The sequence below is a fragment of the Podarcis erhardii genome, assembly GCF_964252035.2.
Source record: "Podarcis erhardii genome assembly, chromosome: 6".
Taxonomy (NCBI): Eukaryota; Metazoa; Chordata; class Lepidosauria; order Squamata; family Lacertidae; genus Podarcis; species Podarcis erhardii.
The window spans coordinates 42,464,151-42,477,334 of NC_138510.1; the positions used below are offsets into that span (position 1 = coordinate 42,464,151).

General features: G+C 42.4%; 1 protein-coding gene across 2 annotated transcripts in view; it reads right to left on the reverse strand.

Annotated features, from left to right (window-relative positions):
• The window catches only part of NFASC (neurofascin), a 180,121-nt gene that overhangs the window by 166,711 nt on the left and 226 nt on the right, over positions 1-13,184 (reverse strand). Inside the window, exon 2 of one of the 2 annotated variants that reach the window (XM_081866294.1) lies at positions 2,497-2,563. The exons of the other annotated variant lie outside the window; for it this stretch is intronic. The gene's annotated coding sequence lies outside the window, so the exon portion shown is untranslated. The remainder of the gene's footprint in view (positions 1-2,496; positions 2,564-13,184) is intronic. 2 annotated transcript variants of the gene reach the window in all.

Genomic DNA, 13,184 nt, shown 5'->3' on the forward strand with positions numbered 1-13,184 from the left:
TATACGTTGAGAATCATGTTAAATCCCTTAACATCCAGAGCTTATCTTCTCTTCATTATGGCTCTTGTCCAAATGAAATCCAAAGCATCCTTTCTGTGTCAAGTCATGGGGTCTTTTCATTCAGAACAGCAAGCAGAGGATCAGCTTTCTCTAAAACCAAAACCAGCATATTTGTGTTGCTGAATATGCAGCAACTACATTGCCTTTGGTAGCACTTGGCTATGTATCAATTCTCTATGCATACATTGCTGCCCAGAGTGTTCTGAAAGATGGGTGGGATATAAAATGATGAAATACATAAGATTGCCTGCAGGCTATATTTGAGCTCTATTCAAATCGCAACATGATACTGAAGGTGTCACAGACACAGGAATTGGCCTAGTTGAACCAACACTTGATTAGAGAGAAGCGATACAATGAATATTAAGTGGTATGATTCTACAACTCAGACTGGCTGTCTGCATAAATATAATCAAGATGGTAGTATTTGACTAATGTAGTATTGGGGTGGGGGGGATAGGGAAGAATCCTCCAGGTGCAAAAAGCTGTGTTTATTGAGTCCAATGTATTCTGATTACAGTACATTCTTCAAGGGCACTCTTAAGCAAAACCAACTTGAGTCTGTGGTCCCCAACTCTATTGCAAATGATTGGAACATAATTGAGCTCAATGCATTTATTTCATCCACTTCTCCATTATTTGGTACCTTTGCATTTTTCTTTTATTTGAGGCAACACCAAGGATGCAACACCAAGCAAGCAAATGTCTGCATTTGTCTATATTCATAGGACCCTCTCCCCACATATAAACCTCCTAGTTTAAGATCTGCTTTGAGGCTTGCAGAAGATTACATGGGTGGTGACTGGACATGTGACTGGAATTGTATGGAGCACCTTCGCAGGCAAATCAATAAAGCACCAACATTCTTAAAGGAAGACAGTTTTCATCTTTCAAAAATTTTCCTAAGATTTTAAAGGGTGCTGTGTGGTTTTGTTGCTTTTATCTTGTTGATCATATAGGAGGTTTTTAAACTGCTCTGTTGACTCCGATACCTGCTGCTGCTTTGGCTCTGTTGATTTCATTTGTTTTATTATTTGGGTAGCTTCTATTGTAGGCAGCTCTGAATATTTTTAACAGAGAAAAGTGACACATTAATAATTCTGAATTAAATTAATTGGGATATATGGGGTGTTAGGAGAGGGGTAGTACCTCTGGTGGGGGACATGTAGTGCTCCTTCTGGGGTAGTTTGTTCACCTTTGGTCCCCACCCTGCATTCAGCAATCACCTAGAAGTGATTGCGACAGCAGCCACACCACAGAACCAACTTCAACTGGCTGGCTAAACCAGGTGAGGGTAGTTGATAGGTCTCAAATCATCCATGAGTTAAGGACCTCCCCTGCATATGAAGTCAGGCTCTGGCAGACTGAGCAACAGATGAGAACAACAGTCAAGAAGGAAGTTTCTGCATGTTCAATAGAGAGGACAGATAGGGCTTATCAACCTGGGAAGGTATCCCATCCATAAGAAGGAAAACACTGACCCTAAATCTCCACTGCCTTGCAGAATATATTTGGAAGAAGAAAAGGCCAAGGAGTAAACTCTACACAAATCGAGAGTTGAGTCCCTAAGACAGTTGGATGGTGCCTTGTATGCCTCTTTCTGGCAACTCCTGCAGCCAAGCTGGCGCTAATCGTATTGCTCTGCTTTCCTTTGGACCACATCAGTGAGGCTGAGAAGGCAGGTGTCTTATCGTCTGGGCACCCCAGAATCTCCATACACACAGGCCTGGGCTTGTGCCCCAGGGGAGGTCACTTCAGTGCCGCTAATGCAGTGTTTTGACTTCACCTCCAGAGGTGCACTCCACTGTCTCTCGAGACAGATGCCAACAACAGATGCATTTCGATATACCCAATGGACTTCCCTGAATTCCCTCTGTTACAATTATAGAAATAAGATGTGGGTCCTAAAATATAGAACTTAAGTATCAAAAGTCAGGGCAAAAAGGTGTAACACAGATCTGTATGCATAGGAGAGCTGCAGACTGGTACTTTATAATGTATCGTGTTTGTAAATGGTGTTTTGGAGACTTCTGGCATGTTGTTTGCATCTGTTACCTAGATTAAAGCATTTAACAAGCAGCACATGCTTCTGAATGCATTAGTGCACACTTCAGCTGGCTTTAACTTCATATAATGTATAATTGTGTTTCCTTAAGCAACAATGGGAACTGTAGTTTTATAGAGGCACTGATAATTCTGTTGGAGAGTCCTCCTAGATTTCAAGAGTAGGTTGGGGGCACTATTACAACTGTACATGGCAGTCGCACCCTAGGTACACCAAGCATGTTTATAGTATAGTTTACTGAATGTTAAAATGAATGATACATGGGATAGATTGGGGGTGAAAATCTTTCATTGAATTAGCATGGGATATGCTTGCAGTTCAGGAAGGCACTGAAATAGCTTTAAAACATACAAGCCAACTGACGCCCTTACCTTAAATGCCGGTACAGGGCATTCAAAGCACAGCAGATGCAGATTGACAGTTAGTCAGAGAAAATGCCTGCAGAACTTGAGATAAGGGAGAAGGAGGATAGAGAAGTATCAACCCTTCAATCTTGAATATATAGTTGGTAGCTGCTTCACATGGGCGATTTCTTACTACACATGTGAAAATGAACGTGGGGAGAGGAAGCAAAAACCCTGGTATCTATTTTGACAGGTATGCACACATGTAGAGCTGATGGCAAAAGATGTACAGTCCCCTACCATCACCCATGTTCACTCCCCTACCTCCCCATTCCACTTGCTGTTTAATTACATACACCCCTCTCAAAGCTCATATACAAAGCTTACTCAAAGAGTAAGCATACCAGAATTACTGTGCATTTTCCTGCTTCCTGTTCCTCCTTTGCCTCCTGAGATCTTTCAATAAGCTGTTTCAGAAGGGAATTAAAAAACACAACATCTTGTACAGCACTTAATACAATTCAATGTGCTTAATAAGCTCATATTAAAAGGTAATAAAGGAATAACTGCCCCGCAGTGTGCTATCCTAGTAGCTTGTTGCAATCCCTACATCTGTTCTCCAACCTCACTCATTCCACACCTGCAAGCAACAAGAAAACCTTTTGCTTGAGTTAGTCACTTTCCAACATTACCATTTACAGGATTTCAGGAAGCAATTGGGTTAGTATACATGCAGCCACTGAATAGTGAGGCCACTGTGGTTCAGGAAGAGGTTGATTTCTGAGGCTTCTGTGCTTTTAGCCTTTTCATTTCAGCCTTTAGCCTAAACAAGAGGAGGCAGAGAACTCAAAACATGATAGTCTAGTTATGCTTTCTTGTAAAATCGATGCCAATATTAAAGTCAAACTATTTTGCATTATAAACACTGCTTGATGTATATGCTTCCATCACACACATTTCTTAAAGTTTAAATATTTCATTTAGACAGAAATGTTCCTTCACTTACTTGGGAGAGAGCCTTTTAATAAATATGGGGAACTACACAGAACCTCGTGAGCTTCTGATTACTCCACATCTCTGGGATTCAGTTTTTGAGACTGAAATCATACACCCAAGATATAGTCCCACGATTCAGTTGTGAATTTCAGGACCAAAGCTGCTTCTCATGAATCACCTTTAAAAATATTCCTTGAATCATTCATCCCCATGGTATTCCTATTCATAAGGCTTTTAATCTCCTGCTTATTATCTTCTTAACTATGCACAGTAATCCCTATAAGAGGTCTGATACTGTAAAAGCCTCATTTTTATTTAACCCATTCCTTCATAACATTTGATTCCTTCAATCTCAATAAAAGTATTCAATTAGAATAGCAGTGACAGCAAATAAGCCCACTCTGAAAGTGTTTCCAGGAGGGCTCATGCAACCATCCCAAATGATTGAGAGAAAGTACTGGAAACAGGTAAAAGGATGCAATTAAATATTTATAGTTTTACAGTTAAGTTCTATGTGATTCTTGTTAAATAAAAAAATTAATTGACAGTTACACATGAGTTACTAGGGAAATGAGCAAACCTATAGCCCTTGATGGTTCGCTTTAAATACTATTACTAATCACACTATTTCCAACATTATAAATAAAGGAACTAATGAGCTTTGATAAGATACTGTCTCACTGACTGCTTTCATATTGAAGTGCTTTTATGTTCTTGTTTTAATTTATTTTACTGCAATTTAAACTTTTTGGAAGCTGCTCTGGAGACATGTTGAAAGGTTGGGGTGGGGAAGGAATGGTCTACCTGTGGGTTCTGACAGGCTGTTTTAGTGGGAATTAACATAGGGGGTGGCAGATCTTAATAAAATACAATACCCAAGGAATTTTAGAGAGCAGGAAAGGCTGTGTACACACTATACCTTTAAAACACATTCTGTTGCTCAAAGAATTCTGGGCACTGTAGTTTACCCCTCACAGGGTTACAACACCCAGCAACCCTTACAGTGCCCAGAATTCTTCAAGCAAAATGTGCTTTGAATGTGCTTTAAACATGTGCAAACGGCCTAAGCATCCATGCCCAAAGGACAAGACGAAGATAAGACCTGCTAGTTTTTTGTTTTCATTCTGATAAACAGATTGTTTTGATGAAGCCTGTAATCCTAAAAACACATACCTGAGAGTACATCCCTTTGTATTCAGTGGGGCTTGCTTCCAAGCAGACACACACAGGCTTGCCCTGTAATTCTGGCAGCAAGAACAGCCAACTAGGTGCTTTTTTGATATGGTACTGGCACTGTAGAACTTTGTTTATGTATTAGGGGGCCTCCCCTTTGCACAGAAGCAGAACAAATCAAGATTAGCCCAGCTTAAAAGAAACCCCCAACTAAGTGCAAAACAAAAGATAACAGGTGGATATGACAGACAGACAGGCGGAGCAGGAGACAATGCCCATCAGAACACTAGGCAATGATCTCAGCACTGCAGCTGCCTAACTGCTGTCAAGTGAACAGATCCACTGTAGGGGACCTGTTAAGCAAGGATGGATGTGAAACACTCTAATTAAAGCCCAGACCATGCAATTTGAGCTGCCCAGTTATCCTGTTTGTGAATATGCAAACACAGATGTCAGGGCTGCCTCTAGGTCCCAGCTCACAGAGGACCAACGCCAGGCTGATATTATGTACAAAAGTCTTTATTGAAGTATAGTTTCCATTTTAAAGCCAGAGCGTGCAACCCTACGTCTAGACTCTAGATCGGCGAAGTCCTATCTGAATCACTTCCCCTTCCGCACCAGTTTAAGATCCTAGCCCTGCTCCACCTTCTGCGCTGCTCTCTCCTCCTCTGGGTCCTCCTGCCCTCTGGGGCATTGCCCTTCCTGGACTCTTCCGACGCTGAGTCGCTTAGCTCCTCCCCTTGCCTCCGGCGTGCTTTAGGACCCGGTTCCCAATCCTCACTCTCTGCTGTCCCGCGCTCCTGTACATTTGAACTTGCTTCTCGCGCCAACCCAGTGACCTTTCTCCTAACCGTTACACTGCTTCTATCACTGCTTCCCTCTTCCGTGACACTGGCCGGATCTGACCTCCCCTCTGTTGTACGACTCTCCGAGGAAGGCGTGGTCAGCTCTGCCTCGTCTTCTCTCCCTGGTGGGGGAAGTACTGGTCCCGATGCCTGGGACCCTTCCCCCCCACTCTGCTCTGGTGGGGAAGCTGGTCCTGATCTCCAACTACTACTCTGGGAGTCCCTGCTCCCCCCTTGCTCCTGGGGCGTTCCCCTTGGGACCCCCCTACCCCTGGCCACTGGCGCTCCCTTCTGTGAATCTTCCGATTCGCTGGAGAGGCTTATGGAATCCCTCGGACCACTGTCTCCTCCTACACTGCCCTCTGATTCCTCGCCCTCGCTCTCCATTTCCCATCTTCCCTGTGCCTCTGCTCCTGAGCCCCTGACTGCTGTCAAGTGAACAGATCCACTGTAGGGGACCTGTTAAGCAAGGATGGATGTGAAACACTCTAATTAAAGCTCAGACCATGCAATTTGAGCTGCCCAGTTATCCTGTTTGTGAATATGCAAACACAGAGATACACACACTCCACATACAAACCACAGTGGTTGCAGCAGGTATTGTGAAGAAGAGAATGGATTAGTCGTTAAAATCACAGAACGGTAGGAGCCCCCCTGCGACTAAATTTTAAAAAATTAAAATATAATCAGTTCTGACTCTTTAAAAGAAGTATTAAGGAGCCAAGGTCTAAAAACCACAGAGTTCAGTGAAACAAATTAGATGTGCACCTTGGTGAACAGATATTAAAACACGCATTAGCTTCTGCAGAGAGAGCATGAGCTGCTCACTAGGCAAAGGACACAGCTGAGTCAGTGAAAATGAGAATGTGTAGCACAGAGAATGAGCCAGTTCATCAAGTCAGTTGCATGATGCCAGCCTACAGCGATGAAATATAGCACAGAATAACCAGGCAGCACCTCTGTGAATATATCAAATTGCTGCTATCATGTTTTTAAAGATCCATGAAGGGGCAAACGTTGAATATTAGTTTAGAGATAGCTGCCTGACAGGGCAATGGGGCTTTTAGTCTCCTTCTACACCTTCTAGCAGGGCTTTAATTATTGCATGGCAGATAAAAATACTAACAGATGCAGCTTTCCTACATCTCAATCTTAGGAAAGTCTACACACTCTAAATTTCTGACTACCATATTTAATAGCAGAAGAGCATTAATACAAAAGAGGTGGCCACCTGGTAGGAATGGTGGCATCTGGAACTTTTCTAGACCTACCTCAAATTTCTTCTGTAGTGATAAGTGTAAAAGCGATGTAACACACACAGTCACAGACCCTCCAAGTGTCCCTATTTTCCAGGAATGTCCCTGATTTAGTGAAGCCTTCCTGGTTCCTGATTTGATCCTGAAATGTCCCGCTTTTCCTTAGGATGTCCCTATTTTCATTGGAGAAATGTTGTGGGGTATAGAGTTATCCGATTCCCAAGCCATCTGAAGGCAATCCTGTATAGGGAAGCTTTTTAAAAAAAAATGTTTAATGATTTATTATGTTTTTTTATATGTTGGAAGCTGCCCAGAGTGGCTGATGCAACCCAGTAAGATGTGTGGGGTATAAATGGTAAAATAATCATTATGGAATTTTTAATCGGAGAAATGTTGGAGGTTATACAGTCAGTGTAACCATTGATATAAGTAAAAAAAAACTGCTACCCAAGAGCCCATATAGAGTCCTTTTGTAGGTTCCCTATTGGTAGGAGAAAATAACAGAGACCAACCAGAGAATATTGAGAAGCAAAGCAGCTAGTAAGCCTGATCTTTATTGACTGTTGCAACAGGGTGCTCCCTCACACCACACACAGGAGAGAGGAGGAGAACAATGGCGCGCAAGGCCTTATATATTCATTTTGTAATTCCCTGCCCTGGAGCTCCAGACCACCCCTCCATACATACATCACATCACATCAGGGGTGTAGCCCAAGACAACCACCCCCACCCACAAAACATCATACCTACATCACAGAAAAGGCAGTCTATAACAGAAATTTGAATAAAAACAAAATAAAAAAATTCTTTCCAGTAGCACCTTAAAGACCAACTAAGTTAGTTCTAGGTATGAGCTTTCGTGTGCATGCACACTTCTTGACTATGGCAGACCAACACGGCTACCTATCTGTAACTAGAGATTTGAATGTAGTTTTTCTTGTCTGCCAGATTATCTGATAATGCCGTATCTGATTGCCTTTTCTGGTAGTCTGGCCATTCCTTTGAGATGGTAATTACTTAATTCCTGAGACAATGGGAAGATTTTTTTCCATTTCTTCCCTCTTTGCAGAGAAACATTTGGTCAGTTTGGGAGTTAAAATAGTTTCAGGACTGCCCTCCTGTGCTGCCTCAGACATGTGGTCCATATATCTATGTACGTGTTTGCTTGGTACATCCATGAACATTTATTATACATCTAAGACCTTAAAATTCTTATAACACCATTCAGCTGGGGGGGGGGGTGTCAGAAAGTTGCTTCCTCACACTCCAAACACTTGCTTCCTATAGAGCAGGGACATCCAACTCCTAAAAGACTGTGATCTACTCACAGAATAAAAAACTGGCAGTGATCTACCCCTTTTGGGGGGTTCAGATCAAAGTTGTTGAGCTTTTTTAGGTAGGAAAGTCCCATTTTTGAGACAAAAATGTCAAAATTGAGTAAAGGAGAAAGGGGAAAAGTCGCTCACCAAAAGATTGCTAATGAAACAATCTACCTGACAGCAAAATCTCCATCTTCCGTTCCAACTTTTATGCGAAAAAGAAGGGCGGGGCGAGGGGGCGGGGCCAGGTGCTCTTATGCCACCACAAAGGAAAAGGAGACCGCGATCGACCGTGATCAACCATAACCTCCTGGGGATCAACCAGTCGATCCCAATTGACCTGTTGGACACCCATGCTATAGAGGAACTTACACATTTAACTCATACATTATAGACAAGTTTTCCATACACAGATTGAAGAAAGCAGAATCCCATAATGATTCTTCCAGATAATAAACCCTGGCTTGTTTCAATAAACTGCTTATTTCAATAAACTGCTGTTAAGATTAACCACAGTTTAGAATTTGGATGCAACACTAAAACTGTGACTGACTGAAAATGGAAACCAAAGTTTTCAAACTCTTTCTCATGCGCATGTTGGAGGATGGGATGGGAGGGTGAGTAGCCACACGGACCCAAAGCTCATGGAGATCACAATGAACAGTATGCAGTTACATCCATAACAGGCCTCAAGCCGGTAAGCTGAAGCTCTTACTACACATGTCTACTAGTCCATCTGAGTTGATGCAGGGGAGGATATAATTCACATGCACACTGCTCTACAAATACAGTGGTCGTTTAGGTTCAGATTATAATAATAATTGTGATCAGAACTGATCTCCTGTATTGTTAAAAGGGAAAAGAGAAGGGCAAAAGTTCAGACATCCAAGCAACCCCTCTCTCAGGCAGTCCCTGTAGCAAATCCTCTTACATTAATACCAATTAAATAGTTTACCTAAATGGAAGTAGAGTGAGAACAATGAGGTGGTATATATTTGAGGACTGTAGGGACACCTCTGTTTATGTGTGGAGCAACTTGCTTCATAAGAACATAGGGTGATCTTATACCAGGTCTGCCTGTTGGTCCTGCTGACCTAACACTGTCTCCTCTGACCAGCATCAGCTCTCCAGGGTTTCTGATGTCCTATCTCTTGCTTTCTGATCCTTTCTAACTTGAGATGCCAAGAATTATGACCTAGGACCTTCTGCACACAAAGCATGTCCTCTACCATTGAGCTGTGGCTTCTTTCTTCATATTGTCCTATAGAGTTTGAAGATGCTTTCAAAGAGAATGGGTCTTTCTGTTCAGCACAAACACAAATATGCAGAAGAAAGTGTCCATGGGGAGGCTATCTTGGAATCAAGCAGCTCCAAGTGGGATCCCCGGCCATGCTCAAAATGCAAGAATAATATATCCTTACTTTATATTTAAAGGCTGTGAGACATTCTGAAACAACAGAATATGCAATCTGAAGCAGCTACCAAAATGCACTGTGTTTTCTCCCTAAAGTCACCCTATATAATTTTCAGGCACGCTCAACAACCTGAATTTCTGCTTAGCCAAATGTTCTTGTTCCCCAGGCCATGTGCATTTTAAAAAGAAAGAAAAAGAGGCTGTCCTCTACTGTTCTATAATGGAGCACTATATACTGCAATTACTTTAGATAAATATAGGACGACAGAGTCCCACATTCTAGAATCTAGAGCATGAAAAAGCCTTAAGATAAATAAAATGGATTTCCTGCCATAGTGCCCCTGCTATCACATTCTATCAGTCCCAGGGAACACCAAGCACAACAGGCAAATCAGGCTTCTTAAACTTTAGGAGGTGCTCTGCCTCTGTTGATTGTTAGAGTCAGAAGCCATTTCTTTCTATTGCCAGTACATGCTTTCATTAGTGCACTTCATTTTCATGGGAACATGAAGAGACGACAGTTGGTATTTATTTATTTAGAAAGGATTAGCTACGGTAAGTTTGATTAGCACCAAAACATTCTGAGGAAACAGAGCAATCATGCTGGCAATCAATTTAGCTATCTGCTTAATGGATAGGTATTTTAGGGTAACATGGTTAAGAAAAAAAATAAAGAGAAGCGCCGGCTTCTCAATCAAGAGATTTTTATTATGTCTTCTTGCCAGGAGCACATAGGAAACAGAATCCTTGCTGGTTTTGCCCTAAAAGAGCCAAAAGGTACCCAAAGAAGAGAGCAAGCTTCTATTCCTCTTATGCATCAGCTTGATATAGCTCTTCTCCCAAGAGAGAGAGAGAAAAAAAACATGTCAGCCCAAAGCAAAAGGCACAGTCTATCAAAAGTTAAGCAGAAAGTTAGCCCTTGCATACTTCAGTTACAGGCTTGTCCTCATCACAACCTTTAAGATCAACTGTCAGGGCCTTTTTTTTACTATTACCCATGTTTCAAGTTCAAATAACAAGGTGTTTGAAAAAGATTCTTGGAGACTGCTGAATAACTGCAATAGTCACATAAAGGTCCAAGTCTGAGCTGGAAGGATTACCTCCAAGATGAATAAGTCTTTTAGTGTGGTGTATTTACTGCGAGAATAATGGATCACTGGCTGCTAGCAGCATATTGCAGGTGTAAGTTGTAGGCATAGGCAAGTCTGCAAAACATCTGGAAGTTGCACTCTCATACAGCCAAAATGGAGCAGGCAGATCTCCCGAAGTCCATGAGACTACTCGTGAGTAAATTCACACAGTTGAATCACACACACAGAGAGACAGTATATATTTATAGGAATAAAAAACATTCCAAAAGAAAAAAAAATCTGCTACACAGGCTGGACAGGTTTCATCACCAATGGCCTTATTTCACAGACATCATGTTTGCCATTGCAAACATCCTTTTAAAATGTGAGCACAACGTCTTAGCTAATTCTATCCACATGAAGACTTAGGATGATTGCGAGATATTGTTCTTTCATATGGGTTCTGTCTAGGTCCCCAAATCCAATTTCTGTAAGGAGGTAGAGACCCAGGAAAAAAATAGTCAGTGTGTTGGTCTAAGCATACTGGATCTTCATATGCATAAAGTTGGCCAAAAGGTTGGGGAGTTATTGATGTACTATTTTCAGAGTCGCACCCTAAAAAGGGTAGTTTCTAGGTAACAAATATTTTAATTGAACGTGCCATTTCATACTTGGGGCTATAAACACTGAAATAAATGCATTTCAGTGGGAGAGTTAAACATGTGTTTAACTGTCTCCAATAAAAAATCAATGGGGACTTTAAAATGTTCGATGTTAACACATAGCTGTAATGAATAGCAGCACTGGGTATTGATCAGTGTTCAATAAGGCACAAGAAGCACCTATCCCTAAACCTCAAATGTGACTGAATCAGTGGGGAAGGCCCTTTCATTTTAAAAAGTAAAAAATACATAAATATCAAAATAATCCTTTCTCAAGTACTGGCAGTATTTTCCAAGCAGACGTTTCAGCTAATATTGTAAGCACACTTCCTGTGTCATAAACGTTATTAAGACATTGAGAGGAGCAGCTAAATCAAAAGAAGAATAATCTAAAGTCACACTTAGATAAAGTTAAGAGCTGCCTATTGGGATCCAAAGGATTCCCACACCATGCCAGTACTGGTTAAAGTGAAAGAAGATGCTGAAGGCTGATAATTCAGCAACTAGATCTTGCACTTCCTGAAGACGATAATAGGACTGAAGAGCCTAACATGCTGGGAGAAGAAAAAGTACAAATGATTCAGCACTTTCACCTCCTTGATCAATACCAACTAGGCTGACTCAAATTGCCTATGCAAAGCTCACTTCTTTTAAAATATGTCCACAACTCTGATCCTAACAGCTCATGATGAACATGGCTTTTAATATACAGCATATATTTGCCTCACCCCACCCCAGAAAATATTGTTGTAGCTGCCACACCAGAGCAAATCCCTGTATTCTAGCATCCTATTCCTATCAGAAATGAGTACCAGATGCTCCAGAAAGATGTTCTGCCCTCCCATTTTTAAAGCCAACTGACAGCCAAAGGGATAGGTTTCCATAAATTCCCAGCAGCCCCTTTAGGTCCGGAATTATGGGGCTTGAGGTTCTTGCTTGTTTTCCAACTGTACATGCAAGATCTCTCAAGCAACCAACACATAAACACGTCACTGCTATCTGTACCACACCTGAGCCTGTAGATACATAGGCAAAATTGAAAAGAAAGAAATTGCATCAAACACTTGCCTTGATGCTTCTGAGTAGATAGGAAAGGGGGGTGCTAGTTCAGAGTTCTAGACTGAGCATCTATAAGCTGTCATGTATCCAACACATTTTAGTCAGTTCTCCTTTTTTGTTGTTTTAAATCAAAGTGAACCGAAAGACCTGAGACAGAACAAAAAGAGGAAGAATGGCCATTCAATGTATCTGCAGCTTTGTCCTGAAAGGGAGACATCTGCATCTGTATTCCAAGGGTCTTCCTACCTGGAAAAGTCACAGCATCAAGGCCTACTGAGCATCAGACAACAATTCTTCATATATGGCAGGAAGCTGAATTACACAGAGCTTCCTCATGTCTGAGGGTTTGGGGATGTCTCTCCCCAACCTCCTTGCCAGCAAAAAATAAATAAATCAGCCAGAAATGTCAAACATCTCCCCCACCCAATAGAAAGCAGGCCAAATTTCAAGAGGCTGGGTCACATCATTCTCTCCTTTACCCGCAGTAGCAGGATACTGGAGCTTGTAGCCGCCTCAAGAGTATACCCCCCCCCTCCAAAGCAACTCCAGATGCCCTGCTGAGGGGCAAGGGGGCTCATGAGGAGCAGAAACTGCTTGGCAAAGTGCACAGCCAATGCATGACAGGCAATACACGGGTCTGCAGTAAGACCAGCAGCGGAGGCCAAGAAGAGCCTTTGGGGTCTGCAGTGGAGCGAGGTGTGTGTTGGGGGGGGGGGGATGAGCTGGTGGAGCCAGGACATGATATCAGGACGTTTGGTAGGGCAAAGGTGGAAGCTGCATCCCTTTCCTGGCTCTCTCCCTGCTTGCTTAGCTGCTGCATGACCGAAGCCGCCACCTCCTGATGCCCTAAGCCGGGGATGCGAAAGATGCCTCCATCGATCTCCCCGCCTGGGGCCGCAGCTGCCCGATGCAGCCACCTCC